Here is a 12,496-nt window from a genome sequence, read left to right on the forward strand (position 1 = left end):
CATTCTAACTGCACTTCGCAACCTTTCAGTCCAGTCCTGAAGTGTCATGTTTTTACCGTCAAATTTTGGCAGATGACGCAACAGTGCCCCCACAGGGATGTATCCTACTGGGGCAGGCATGGTGGGGGCAAACTGGCCTTGCACTGGCACACCCTGACCTGGGTCCTGTACAGGTGCCATTGGCGGCGGGGGAAGGTCTCCCGCCACGTTCCGGTCCATAACGGTCGCTTTATCCTGCCGACTACGCCAAGTTGTAAGCCGTGTACCGGGGTGGGCTCCCCAGGATACAGCGAAGTCACAAACGAGAAAAGCAATTCTGAAACCAGTTTTTGGAAAACAGACTTTTTACTGCAATATGACACTGAATGTAAACCCCAACCTCTGGGAACATAAAATGGATTTACAAACACTCAGCCCGTAGTATAAGACCCTTGTGCTGCACAGCACGGCGCCCTGCAATAGATGCGAGAAAGAATTGCACTCGTTTGCCTATTGCGGGCACAACTAAAACAGCCACACCATACCTGTTATTGCCCTAGAAATGACACAAATGATTATGTGGGTGTATGATACGGGCTGGTGCAACACAAACGTTCACAATCTTATAATAAACTACAATATTTCCCCTCCTTTAACTGGTCCTATGGCATGTGCCTGCGTATTACTCCTGCACAAAACGCTGGGCTGGATTGAGCCGGTGAGACATCTATCAGCTCTCAACTGTGCAATGTCTCTTTTTATTGTGGAGTACTTTTGTGAACAGCAGAAACACTTTTTGGCCTGACACACAAAACAGAGACCCTAACTAGCTAACTACAGTCCTGGTCTAGTCTCTAGGCGCCAATATTGCAATGAGGTGCATGCACGATCTTTCCGACCCGGGTCTGCTCTGTATCTGCTGATGACTCCGAGCCAAACAAGCAGTCTATTCAACAAACATGCGGTACTACAGAGCAGGTAGTTTGTTCCTCAACTCTCATCAGAACTCCTGGCAGAAGTCCTCTGTCTCCTGGGCAGAATCTGGGTCCTGAACAGCGATCAGCTTAATTTGACTGTAGTTGTGGTCACAGAATTTTGATCCCACGCTTGGATGTGAATGGATTCACTTCTCTCTGTGTCTCTTTGTCCTTCCAATATGGCGACTTCCTCTTTCTCCTTCAGCCTGGCAACCTCACCTCTCATGAATTTGGAAATATGTATATGCAGTCAGTCAGCTGTGCCTAGTAAACGGCGGCCTCTTGTGGACAAACAGCAGAACGTCAGTCCAGAACATTTAGTTTAATACACTCAGTGTTCAACAATGAGAGCTGTTTCCCCATCTCACATTTGTCCCTGTGTTTGTCTGTTCCTGTGTGTGTCTGTCCCTGTATGTGTGTCTGTCCCTGTGTGTCTGTCCCTGCATGTGCGTCTGACCCTGTGTGTGCGATTGACCCTGTGTGTGCATCTGTCCCTGTGTGTGCATCTGTCCCTGTGTGTGCATCTGTCCCTGTGTGTGCGTCTGTCCCTGTGTGTGTGTCTGACCCTGTGTGTGTGTTTGTGTGTCTGTCCCCGTGTATGTGTGTATTTGACCATCCATGTGTGTGCATCTTTCCTTGTGTGTGCGTCTGTCCCTGTGTGTGCGTCTGTCCCTGTGTGTGCGTCTGTCCCTGTGTGTGCGTCTGTCCCTGTGTGTTTGTGTCTGTGTGTGTGTGTGTGTGTGTGTGTGTGTGTGTAACCATCACCATACCCACAGTGTTCCTATGTCTTGACGCAGCTGCATCAGGATGTTCTGTGTGGGGCAAGAAGAAGAAGAAGGAAGAGGAGGCAACGCCGGCAGCATGGAGTCTGGTGGGACAGGCACAGTGAAGCACACTAAGGATGTAGGTAACACTGCCACATGATCTACACTAGTGTTATCTGTGGTTTTACATTGGTCTGCAGGTAACACTACAACTTTATCAGCACTAGTGTTATCTGTAGGTTTTACATAGGACTGCAGGTAACACTACCACATTATCAGCAGAAGTGCTAACTGTGGTTTTACATAGGACTGTGGGTAACACTACCACATTATCAGCACTAGTGTCATCTGTGGTTTTACATAGGACTGCAGGTAACACTACCACATTATTAGCACTAGTGTTATCTGTGGTTTTACATAGGACTGCGGGTAACACTACCACATTATCAGCACTAGTGTTATCTGTGGTTTTACATAGGACTGCAGGGGACATCTACTATATTATCTGTACTCAGAGATTTATCACTGTCTTACTTGTGGTGTTACATAGGACTGCAGGTGATATCAACAACATTATCTGTACTTGTACCACCCCAGATCTGGCAGGACAGTCTCGGAGTTCAGTGGCTACTTGGCTTTCATACTATTTTTTTAATGGGAGGTGGGTGCCATTTAAATTTTTGTCTCAGGCAGCCGAAGAGCTAGAATCGGCCCTGTGTAGGCACCAACTGTATTTGGCCAGTAGTAGTAGCAGGTTACAGCTGTCCTTCCCCTTTGGTAGTCAATGGATTATTATGGCAGAGGAATGATATGATATTGTGGACTGGGTGATTTACTCATCGTCTCAGTTACAGCAGGATGATGATGTTATGTCTGCATTTGACAATGTGCCTTTGAGCCAGTGTTCAGTGAATTCCTACTTTTCCTCATTAACACTTAATTTAAGGCCCAGCAGAAGTTTTTCTTTTCTCCTAATAGAAAACACCCTTGGTGAGAACCAGAATCAGCATCTGGATTGCTTGGGGAGGAGGTTCAGGCAGAGGAGAAGGACGTGATTACTGAAATGTATTGCCGTGGTGGTGGTGCTGGCAGTGACACTTTAAGTCATGGTAGTGGTGGTGGTAAGAGCACTGGTATCTGTGTTGGTAGTGACAACAATCAGGCCAAATATATAGGTGGTAATTATGATGGAGGGCAAGGAGTCCTTGAAATATCACAGTCAGAAAAGTGGCGGGATGATGACAATGATGACTGTATGTTGGACCTGGGAACTATACAAAGGTTACGAGGTGGTCATAATATCGAAGGAGGAAGATGGTGGTGGAAAAAAAGAGTAGAGCTGATGTACTGCCAAAACATTCAAAAAACCTGCCAGTCACAGATCTGCTGTTGTTTAAGCAGGGTCAAAAGCCGTGAAACCTAGAGCAAGCTTGATTGGCGGCAGCTCTGTGTGGGCATCTTGTGTGTCTGAATTTGTCACTGCATTGCCGGCCAACAAAACCATGACAGTGTACAAGCTCTTCAGGCAGGGAATAAGATGTGGCTGTGAAGGCACCAATGCAGGAACTATGACTGTACAGTAAGGGTCCATTCATACGTCCATGTGTGTTTTGCGGATCCACGGATCTGCGGATCCGCAAAATACGGACAACGGCAATGTGCGTTCCGCATTTTGCGGACCGAACATCGCCGGCACTTAATAGAAAATGCCTATTCTTGTCCGCAATTGCGGACAAGAACCTATTCTATTTTTTTCGGGAACGGAATTGCGGACCAGGAAGTGCGGATCCGCATTTCCGGATCCGGGAAGCTCATCGTGTGGCCTCATAGAAATGAATGGGTCCGCAATTCCGTTCCGTAAAATGCGGAACAGAATTGCGGACGTGTGAATGGAGCCTAATACATATATTAGCATCCCAGGCTCACGTGGGAAAATATGACTGGCCAGCAATGTTAGGTTGTCCTATTTCTCTCTGTCATAAAGCTAGCCAGGTCAAACTTTCATTATAATCACTGTTAACATCATCAGCTACTGCTTCTCCTCCTCTGATTCCTCCTCATTCTCCTTCACTTCATGATTAGTCATCCATAATGGAATTTATGAGTGGGAAACAACAATATGCACCTAGTAATTCGCAGTGTACCAACTGAACTCTCACCTGGCCAAGTTGCTTGCAGTGCAGTCGCTGTCAAACTACTTAGTGGATTCCACTGCCTTTAAACAACTGATGGCGTGTGCTCAGCCTTGATAGAGAATGCCTACCCACGATTATTTATAATAAAAAAAAGCCACCCTGCTTTGTACTGTCACATGGCAGAGAACTAGGGATGATCCTTGGAATTGCCGCTGTGTGGCAAGCAGGGGCGTTGCTAGGGTCTCAAAAGATCCGGGGCCCAAGCCCCAATGAATATGGCCCAAGTCTTCCCCCCTCCCCCCACATACCGCATTTTGCTGTACTTGCTATACAGCAGCACATACCTCTCACATCCAGGGCCTCCCAGGTGACGTCTCCTCGGATGTAGATCTTCTCTGTCATCATCTTCTCCATTCAGTTCATACAACTTCTCTAAGCCGCCTTGTCTCTGCAGAGTGTGACACACAGACATCTTAGCTTCCTCACATTTCTATCATTATCCCCCAACCTGGAGTCTAAACAGTGTTATCCTGCTGCTCACTGTGCCCTGCAATACCCCCAGATACTATCCTGAGGAAAAATTAGTGCCCCCATAGTAATACTGCCCCCTACAGTGCCCCCAGCCATGATAATTCTCCCCAAGAGTGCCCCCATTAGTAGAAGAGCCCTCCAGTATTAATAATACCCTCACAGAGCCCCAGTACAAATAAGGCCCCCTATTGTTCCCCCAGTGGTAATAAAGCTCTCTACAGACCCCTCAATAGTGCGCATGCGTCCTTATGTCACCACTGTTTTAGTTACGTATGTCTGCCTTCAGGCGTATACATTCTCACTGGCTCTCAATCCTGGCTGTCCCGCGATAGCAAGCACATGTGGGCGCACTTCTGGTCACCTGACCGGTCATCTGACCACGCGTCACTCTGACGCTGCATCTCATGTGTGCTCCCTCAGTCACCTGACCTCCTGGTCACCTAGATACAGGACACACAAGCTAAACCTACGATGCTCCTCCAACCAGTCAAAGGCGCCTTATAGTTGGTACTACTATCCCATCCTGAGTACAACTGAGTACAACTACTCCTATAGTTTTTAAATATATAAGGAGGTGGGGGAAACCGTTTTTAAATATGTAAGGGGGGGAAGAAGACAATACAAACACTGGATGCCTTGAGAGGACATCACAATAAAACTGTTTTATTACTCTATTTTATAATCTTATACACTATTCCTTAGAACTGATTGGGGATCACATCCAGGAGATCATTACAATACAATTAATCAAGCAATATCGGGCGAAACTAAGGCTGTCCGCTAGGTAGTCCACCATTCATTACTTGACTGGTTAACAGAACCCCACACACCGGTGGATCACTCCTCGGATTATGGAGTCATCCAGTCTTATACACACATTCATTCAGGAGGGATCCCTAGCTGATGGATGCCTCCAACCCCATTTCTGGGGAAAAGACCACCCTCCAAGCCTACCCTCGCATAGTCAATGGGCATACCTGGACTAATTATTCAGAATTATATATCCTTTTAGTGTGACACCCAATCAATGTCCTAATACAAAAAAATATATTTTAGAATTATTCTTAACTATATCCCATATCCTCAAAAGACATACCCATGTGTTCGTATATATCTCCCACCACACAATAAACACTAAAAAATCACTTATCCTTCGAAATAGAGTTGAACTGAGTCCCATGAAAGAAATACAAGTTTATTTTATATGATTCATGATCGATTTTCCCACAGCATTTACACAGTTAAAATAATGTGACATATAGCCGGGCACCTCTACTTAAACATAAATAACTAAACACATATCTCTAGGGTTCAGAAAAGGGAGCCCACCTTAAATTCCCTGTTTAGGCCCTTTGGTTCCATGGTATCAAGTTCAAAAATCCATCTCAATTCTTTCCTTTTCAATAATTTCTTCCTATGACCTCCTCTCCTCAATGGCGAAATGCCATCTATAATCCTATATCTCAGTTGTGAGATATTATGTCGATATCTCCAGAAATGTTCTGGTACTGGTAATTCTACGTCTTCCCTGTTCTTTTGATTCTGTTTCTTAGATAACCTACGGATCGTATATCTACAGTACAGACCAAAAGTTTGGACACACCTTCTCATTCAAAGAGTTTTCTTTATTTTCATGACTATGAAAATTGTAGATTCACACTGAAGGCATCAAAACTATGAATTAACACGTGGAATTATATACATAACAAACAAGTGTGAAACAACTGAAAATATGTCATATTCTAGGTTCTTCAAAGTAGCCACCTTTTGCTTTGATTACTGCTTTGCACACTCTTGGTATTCTCTTGATGAGCTTCAAGAGGTAGTCCCCTGAAATGGTTTTCACTTCACAGGTGTGCCCTGTCAGGTTTAATAAGTGGGATTTCGTGCCTTATAAATGGGGTTGGGACCATCAGTTGCGTTGAGGAGAAGTCAGGTGGATACACAGCTGATTGTCCTACTGAATAGACTGTTAGAATTTGTATTATGGCAAGAAAAAAGCAGCTAAGTAAAGACAACGAGTGGCCATCATTACTTTAAGAAATGAAGGTCAGTCAGTCAGCCGAAAAATTGGGAAAACTTTGAAAGTAAGGGCTATTTGACCATGAAGGAGAGTGATGGGGTGCTGCGCCAGATGACCTGGCCTCCACAGTCACCGGACCTGAACCCAATCGAGATGGTTTGGGGTGAGCTGGACCGCAGAGTGAAGGCAAAAGGGCCAACAAGTGCTAAGCATCTCTGGGAACTCCTTCAAGACTGTTGGAAGACCATTTCAGGGGACTACCTCTTGAAGCTCATCAAGAGAATGCCAAGAGTGTGCAAAGCAGTAATCAAAGCAAAAAAAGGTGGCTACTTTGAAGAACCTAGAATATGACATATTTTCAGTTGTTTCACACTTGTTTATTATGTATATAATTCCACATGTGTTAATTCATAGTTTTGGTGCCTTCATAGTCATGAAAATAAAGAAAACTCTTTGAATGAGAAGGTGTGTCCAAACTTTTGGTCTGTACTGTATGTTGGTTTATTCTGTTCTTGCAAGGCTGTGTGGTCTCTCCAACATACAGGAGGTCACATGGACATTGCAAGACATAAATCACATATTCCAAGCTATAGGTATAGAAATCCTTGATTTCATTTTTCTTGCCTGTTCTAGGGTGACAGAAGGAGTTACCCTTGATCAGGCTGCCGCAATTGCAGCAGCCCAAGCAAGGGTTGCAACCCTTCCTTCCCTCCTGTTTGTCCTTCAACATTAAATCTGCACGTGTCAGGCTATCACTCAAATTCTTTGGTCTTTTATATGACATAAGTGGAGGAGATTGAAATTCCTCCACGTCAGGGAAGGATTGAGACAAAATATGCCAGTTATGCCTCAATATTCCAGTTATCCTACCACTCATTTTTGTGTATGTGGACACAAATGGAATTCTGTTTACTTTTTGTCGTTTTGCCTTCTCTGTTGATAATAATGTTGATAATAATAATTGCTGCCGATCACAGTGCCTAGCTTTTAATAAGTGAACCTTTGACTCATCTTCTGCAATCTATCGTCTATCAGACCTTCCTCCGACACTATCCTTTTAGCTCACAGAAACTGACTGTACGGTAAGGACTCCATTGTCTTCCTAGGGTGCGCACTGTCAAAACGCAACATATTATTATGATCCGTAGATTTTATAAACAGATCAGTGTCCAATTTCCCATCTTTGACATAAACCAGTGTATCCAAGAACTGCAAGGACTCTGTAGAAAAGACCTTGGTAAATTTTAACTGACTATGTAACTGATTTATGTAATCATGAAAAGCATGTAAATCCATTATTGTACATTTCCAAATCAAAAAAATTCATCTATATACCTCACCCAACCTCTCACAAAAGTGTAGAGGGTGGACAGGTATATATACAACTCCTCCAAACAAGACATGTATATATTTGCATATGTCGGGGCCACGTTGGACCCCATCGCGGTACCCCGACACTGTTCATAAAACACGTCCTCAAACAGGAAATAATTACAATTAAGTAAAATTTCCAATAATGACACGGGGAATAATCTGGATTCTTCCCCATAGTCGGATTTATCCAGGGCCCATTTGACCGCCTCCAAACCCAATTCGTGATCTATGCTAGTCTACAAACTAGTAACATCAAAAGACACTAACAAATCCCCCTCTTCAAAACCGATGGTACTCATCCTAGATAGAAAATTTGTAGTATCTCTCACATATGATGCAGCTCCCACTGCATATGGTCTTAACGCCCTATCCAGGAAAGAAGCTGCATTGGAGAAGACGGAAGCTATGCCAGACACTATCGGGAGTCCAGGAGGATCCTTCAAATCCTTGTGGATTTTGGGGAGGACATACATCAGTGGGGTCACCGGATTCTGTGGTATAAGGTAGGTATGTAAATTCCAATCTATCACGTCATTTGCAAAAGCATTATCTGCCAATAACCTGATTTTCCGTATGGTCACATGATGGTGACATCATCACAGGTCCTTCTCAACCACTGACTGTTTTACTGGTCACAGGTCCTTCAGCTCTTCCACCGCATTAGATTCAATTGTATTGCCGTCTTGTGAATGCAATACAGTTGTATCTAGCAAGCAGGCAGGACATTTCGGGGCCTGGGACAAAACATCAGGGGCCCAGGCCCCGAATGTTTTAACCTAGCAACGCCCCTTGTGGCAAGGCACATGCCACAATCAACACATAGAGCAGTAATTATGGCAAGGCATAGTACATGTCTTTCATGACCAATGGGTCAGTGGTCTGCTTGGCAGTGGTGACTATGCATCACTGCAACAAGGCCACGTGCTACTAACATCTCCATGGTGGGCAGGTCTAGTTCCCAAACCAGGTACTTATCGACCAACTCCACGTCCAAATCAAACATCTTCCTGTCCTAAACAGAAACAGAACAGAGTCTTGCTCCCCCCCCCCCCCCCCCCCGTCTCCTTTAATATATGTAAGTTGAAGTGCTGCCATGCTGTCTTACAACTGATGAGCCCAGGTGAAAGAAGCTACACAGTGAATCAGTTGTTATTGTGCATCAAGCAGCAATTACCTGCTGGATGTCTCCCTGACAACTACAAAGATAAAATGTAATCAGAGACAATAGCAGAAACATTGTGGCTTCCCTATATTTGGGGAATATAACATAAGCTCCCTGCATGGTGCATGTTATAAATTTGGTGGTTTCTTAAAAATGTATTGTGGCTTGTAGAATGTGCTGATTATGTCCAGGTGTGCACATTTAAACTGTTCTTTTGTAGCAGAAGCAGAAGCAGTTAGCTGAACATAATGGAACATTTTTTCAATTGCTGTGCCAGCCTTTTGCATGTGAGCAAAGGAATATGCAATGCCTGAACAATCAGGCATACCTAATGGGGTTCTGGGTCAGTTAATTGGACCAGTGGCAGAAACTGGCCCAGTTTGCCATCGGCGTACTGTCTTGCCCACCCTCTCTTTCAGAGGGGGTATTCAGCATGGCAGGTGGTGTCACCACACCAAAGCAAAAAAAATTGTCCTCCACAAGTGTGGAAAACATGACATATGTGAAAATCATTCAGGCATGGATTCATGGGGATTTTTACACACTTCAAGCTCATGCCAATTAATAAATCTGTCATTGCTGACATTGGGGACTGGCTATTTATCATGATGCCACTGCTGCTATCTTCCTTTGCATTATGTTCCATACTGTACTGCTGTTGCTTGTTGCTACTACTAGATCTACACAGCTGCAAATCTCCTGCCTTGTCTATTATGTTCCATACTGTACTGCTGCTGCTGGGATCCCTACCCTGTACAGTATAACTAACCTAAAACTGTTCTCAAAAAAGGGACAATTTTGCTTCTTCACTTTGCATCACTTCCTGTAATGACAGAATTTTATTTCAAAGGATTCAGACCCTTTGCTATGAGACTTGAAATCTGGCTCTGGGGGACTCCCATTGCTCTTGATCATCTTTGAGATGTTTCTACACCTTGACTTTGATTGATTTCCACCTGTTGAAAATTCAGTTGATTGGACATGATTTGGAAAGACAAACCTCTAAACCTCTGCCTATAGCTGACAATGAAAATCAGAGCAAAAACCAAGCCATGAGGAGAAAATAAATGCCTGTAGAGTTCTAACAGGCTTGTGTGGAGGATCAGAAGTTTGGAACAACCAGGACTCTTTCTAGAGCCGGCCACCCCACCAAACTAAGTAATAAGGGGAGAAGGACCATGGTAAGAGAGGTGACCAAAAATGCAATGGTCACTCTGGCTAAGCTCCAAAGATCCTGTGTATAGATGGGAGAAACTTCCACAAGGTCAGCCATGACTGCAACCACCAATCTAGGCTTTATGGCAGAGTTCCTCACTAAAAAACACATGAAAACCTGCTAAAGGACTCTCGGACAGTAAGAAACATATTCTCTTTGATAAATCCAAGATTAAACTTTTTGGCTTCAATTCTAAGCGTCATGTTTAGAGGAAAAAGGGCACTGACCAATGCCATTCCTACAGTGAAGCATGGTGGTGGCAGTATCATGCGATGGGGGACAGAGAGACTGGTCATAGTTGAGGGGAAACTGAATGGAGCAAAGAAAAGAGAGTTTATTAATGAAAACTTGTGCTCTGGACCTCAGACTGGGTTACCTTCCGAAAAGACAATGACCCTAAGCACACAGCCAAGACAACACAGGAGTGGCTATGGGACAACTCTGTGAATATCCTTGAGTGGCCCAGCCAGAGCACTGCCTTGAACCCAATTGAACATCTCTGGAGAGAACTGAAAATGTCTGTCCAACGACGGTCCCCATCCAACCTCACAGAGCTTTAGAGGATATGCAGAAAAGGCTGAAAATTCCCAAATCCAGGTGTTGTAATCTGGTGGGCATCAGTGCAGAATGATGGGGAAAACTGTATATATACATACCGTATTTTTCGCCCTATAAGTCGCACCAGCCCATAAGACGCAACTAGGTTTTAGAGGAGAACAATAAGAAAAAAATATTTTCCATTACACCTCAGGTCAGACCCCCAAAGTTAATAAGACCTCAACTTACAGCCTCAATCAGACCCCCAATGTCAATCAGACCTCAGATCAAATCCCCAATGCCTCAGATCAACCCCTCAACCTTCAGCCATCTATCAGCCCCCATATGTCCACCATCTATCAGCCCCCATATGTCAACCATCTATCAGCCCCCATATGTCAACCATCTATCAGCCCCCATATGTCAGCCATCAGCCCCCATATGTCAGCCATCAGCCCCCATATGTCAGCCAGCAGCCGTCATATGTCAGCCAGAAGCCCCTATATGTCAGTCAGCCAGCAGCCCCTATATATCAGCCATCAACCCCCATATGTCAGCCATTAGCCCCTATATGACAGCCATCAGCCTCATATATTCTGCCATCAGCCCCATATATTCAGCCATCAGCCCCATATATCAGCCCCTATATGTCAGCCATCAGCCCCTATATGTCAGCCATCAGCCCCTATATGTCAGCCATCAGCCCCATATACCAACCCCTATAATGTCAGCCATCCGCCCCCAGTGCAAATAAAATAAAAAAACACTTACCTCTCCTGCTCCTGGATGCCACCGCTCCTCACCATCGCAATCCTCTTCATCCTGCTGTCGTCTGTGTATCGTGGCGTACAGTGTGAGGTCACAGAGCGCCCTCACGCTGTGCGCAGCCCTACACAGCCGATAGACGATAGCCGAGCCGAGGGCCAGGAAGCTGTGAGTACAGAGCCTTCACCGTTTCCCCATAATCCTGTACTAATGAAACGTATTCACCCCTTAAGACGCAGGGGCATTTTTTGCCCCCTTTGGGGCACAAGGCCACAACATAAAATGTGAAAAAAGTAAATGCATTGTATAGCTCAGCAATCACAACCGCACAGCCAGCACCAGCACACAGAGCAAAGAATGATTAATTTTTGTAGTACTGCAACCAAGGCGAGATACACTTAAATGGTCACTAACTTTTCAAACAACTTCTTCTCAAAGGATAAGGACTAGGAGAGGACTCACTGGTGATTGGCCTAGAAATATGAGGGGAAAAAATCTGGGGCAGTAGCGTAATGGCAGACTGTCTGTATTTGGACAGTCCCCCAGGCTCAAGGAGAACTGCTGAATGCAGGAGCAGCACACTAGGGCACTAGTAGTCCATATAAGCAGACCAGGGCATTGAGGGAGGCTGGAATGGATCTTCACAATGTCTCCAGCAAAAGCAGAAGTTAATTTGTGAGAAGTTCTAAAATTCAGTTATGCTACTTTCACACTTGCGCTTTCCACTTTTGAGATCAGTCATAGGATTTCAATAGTGGGGAAAAACGCTTCCGTTTTGTCCCCATTCATTTTCAATGGGGACAAAACTGAACTGAACAAAATGGAATGCTCCAAAATGCATTCCGTTCCGCTTGGTTGCGTCCCCATCGCGGACAGAATAACGATGCAAGCAGCATTTTTCTGTCCGCGATGTGGTGCGGAGCAAGACGGATCCGTCCTGACACATAATGTAAGTCAATGGGGACGGATATGTTTTCTCTGACACAATCGAAAATGGATCTGTCCCCCATTTACTTTCAATAGAGTTCAACCG

The sequence above is a fragment of the Bufo bufo genome, chromosome 2, assembly GCF_905171765.1.
Source record: "Bufo bufo chromosome 2, aBufBuf1.1, whole genome shotgun sequence".
In the NCBI taxonomy this organism is placed as follows: Eukaryota; Metazoa; Chordata; class Amphibia; order Anura; family Bufonidae; genus Bufo; species Bufo bufo.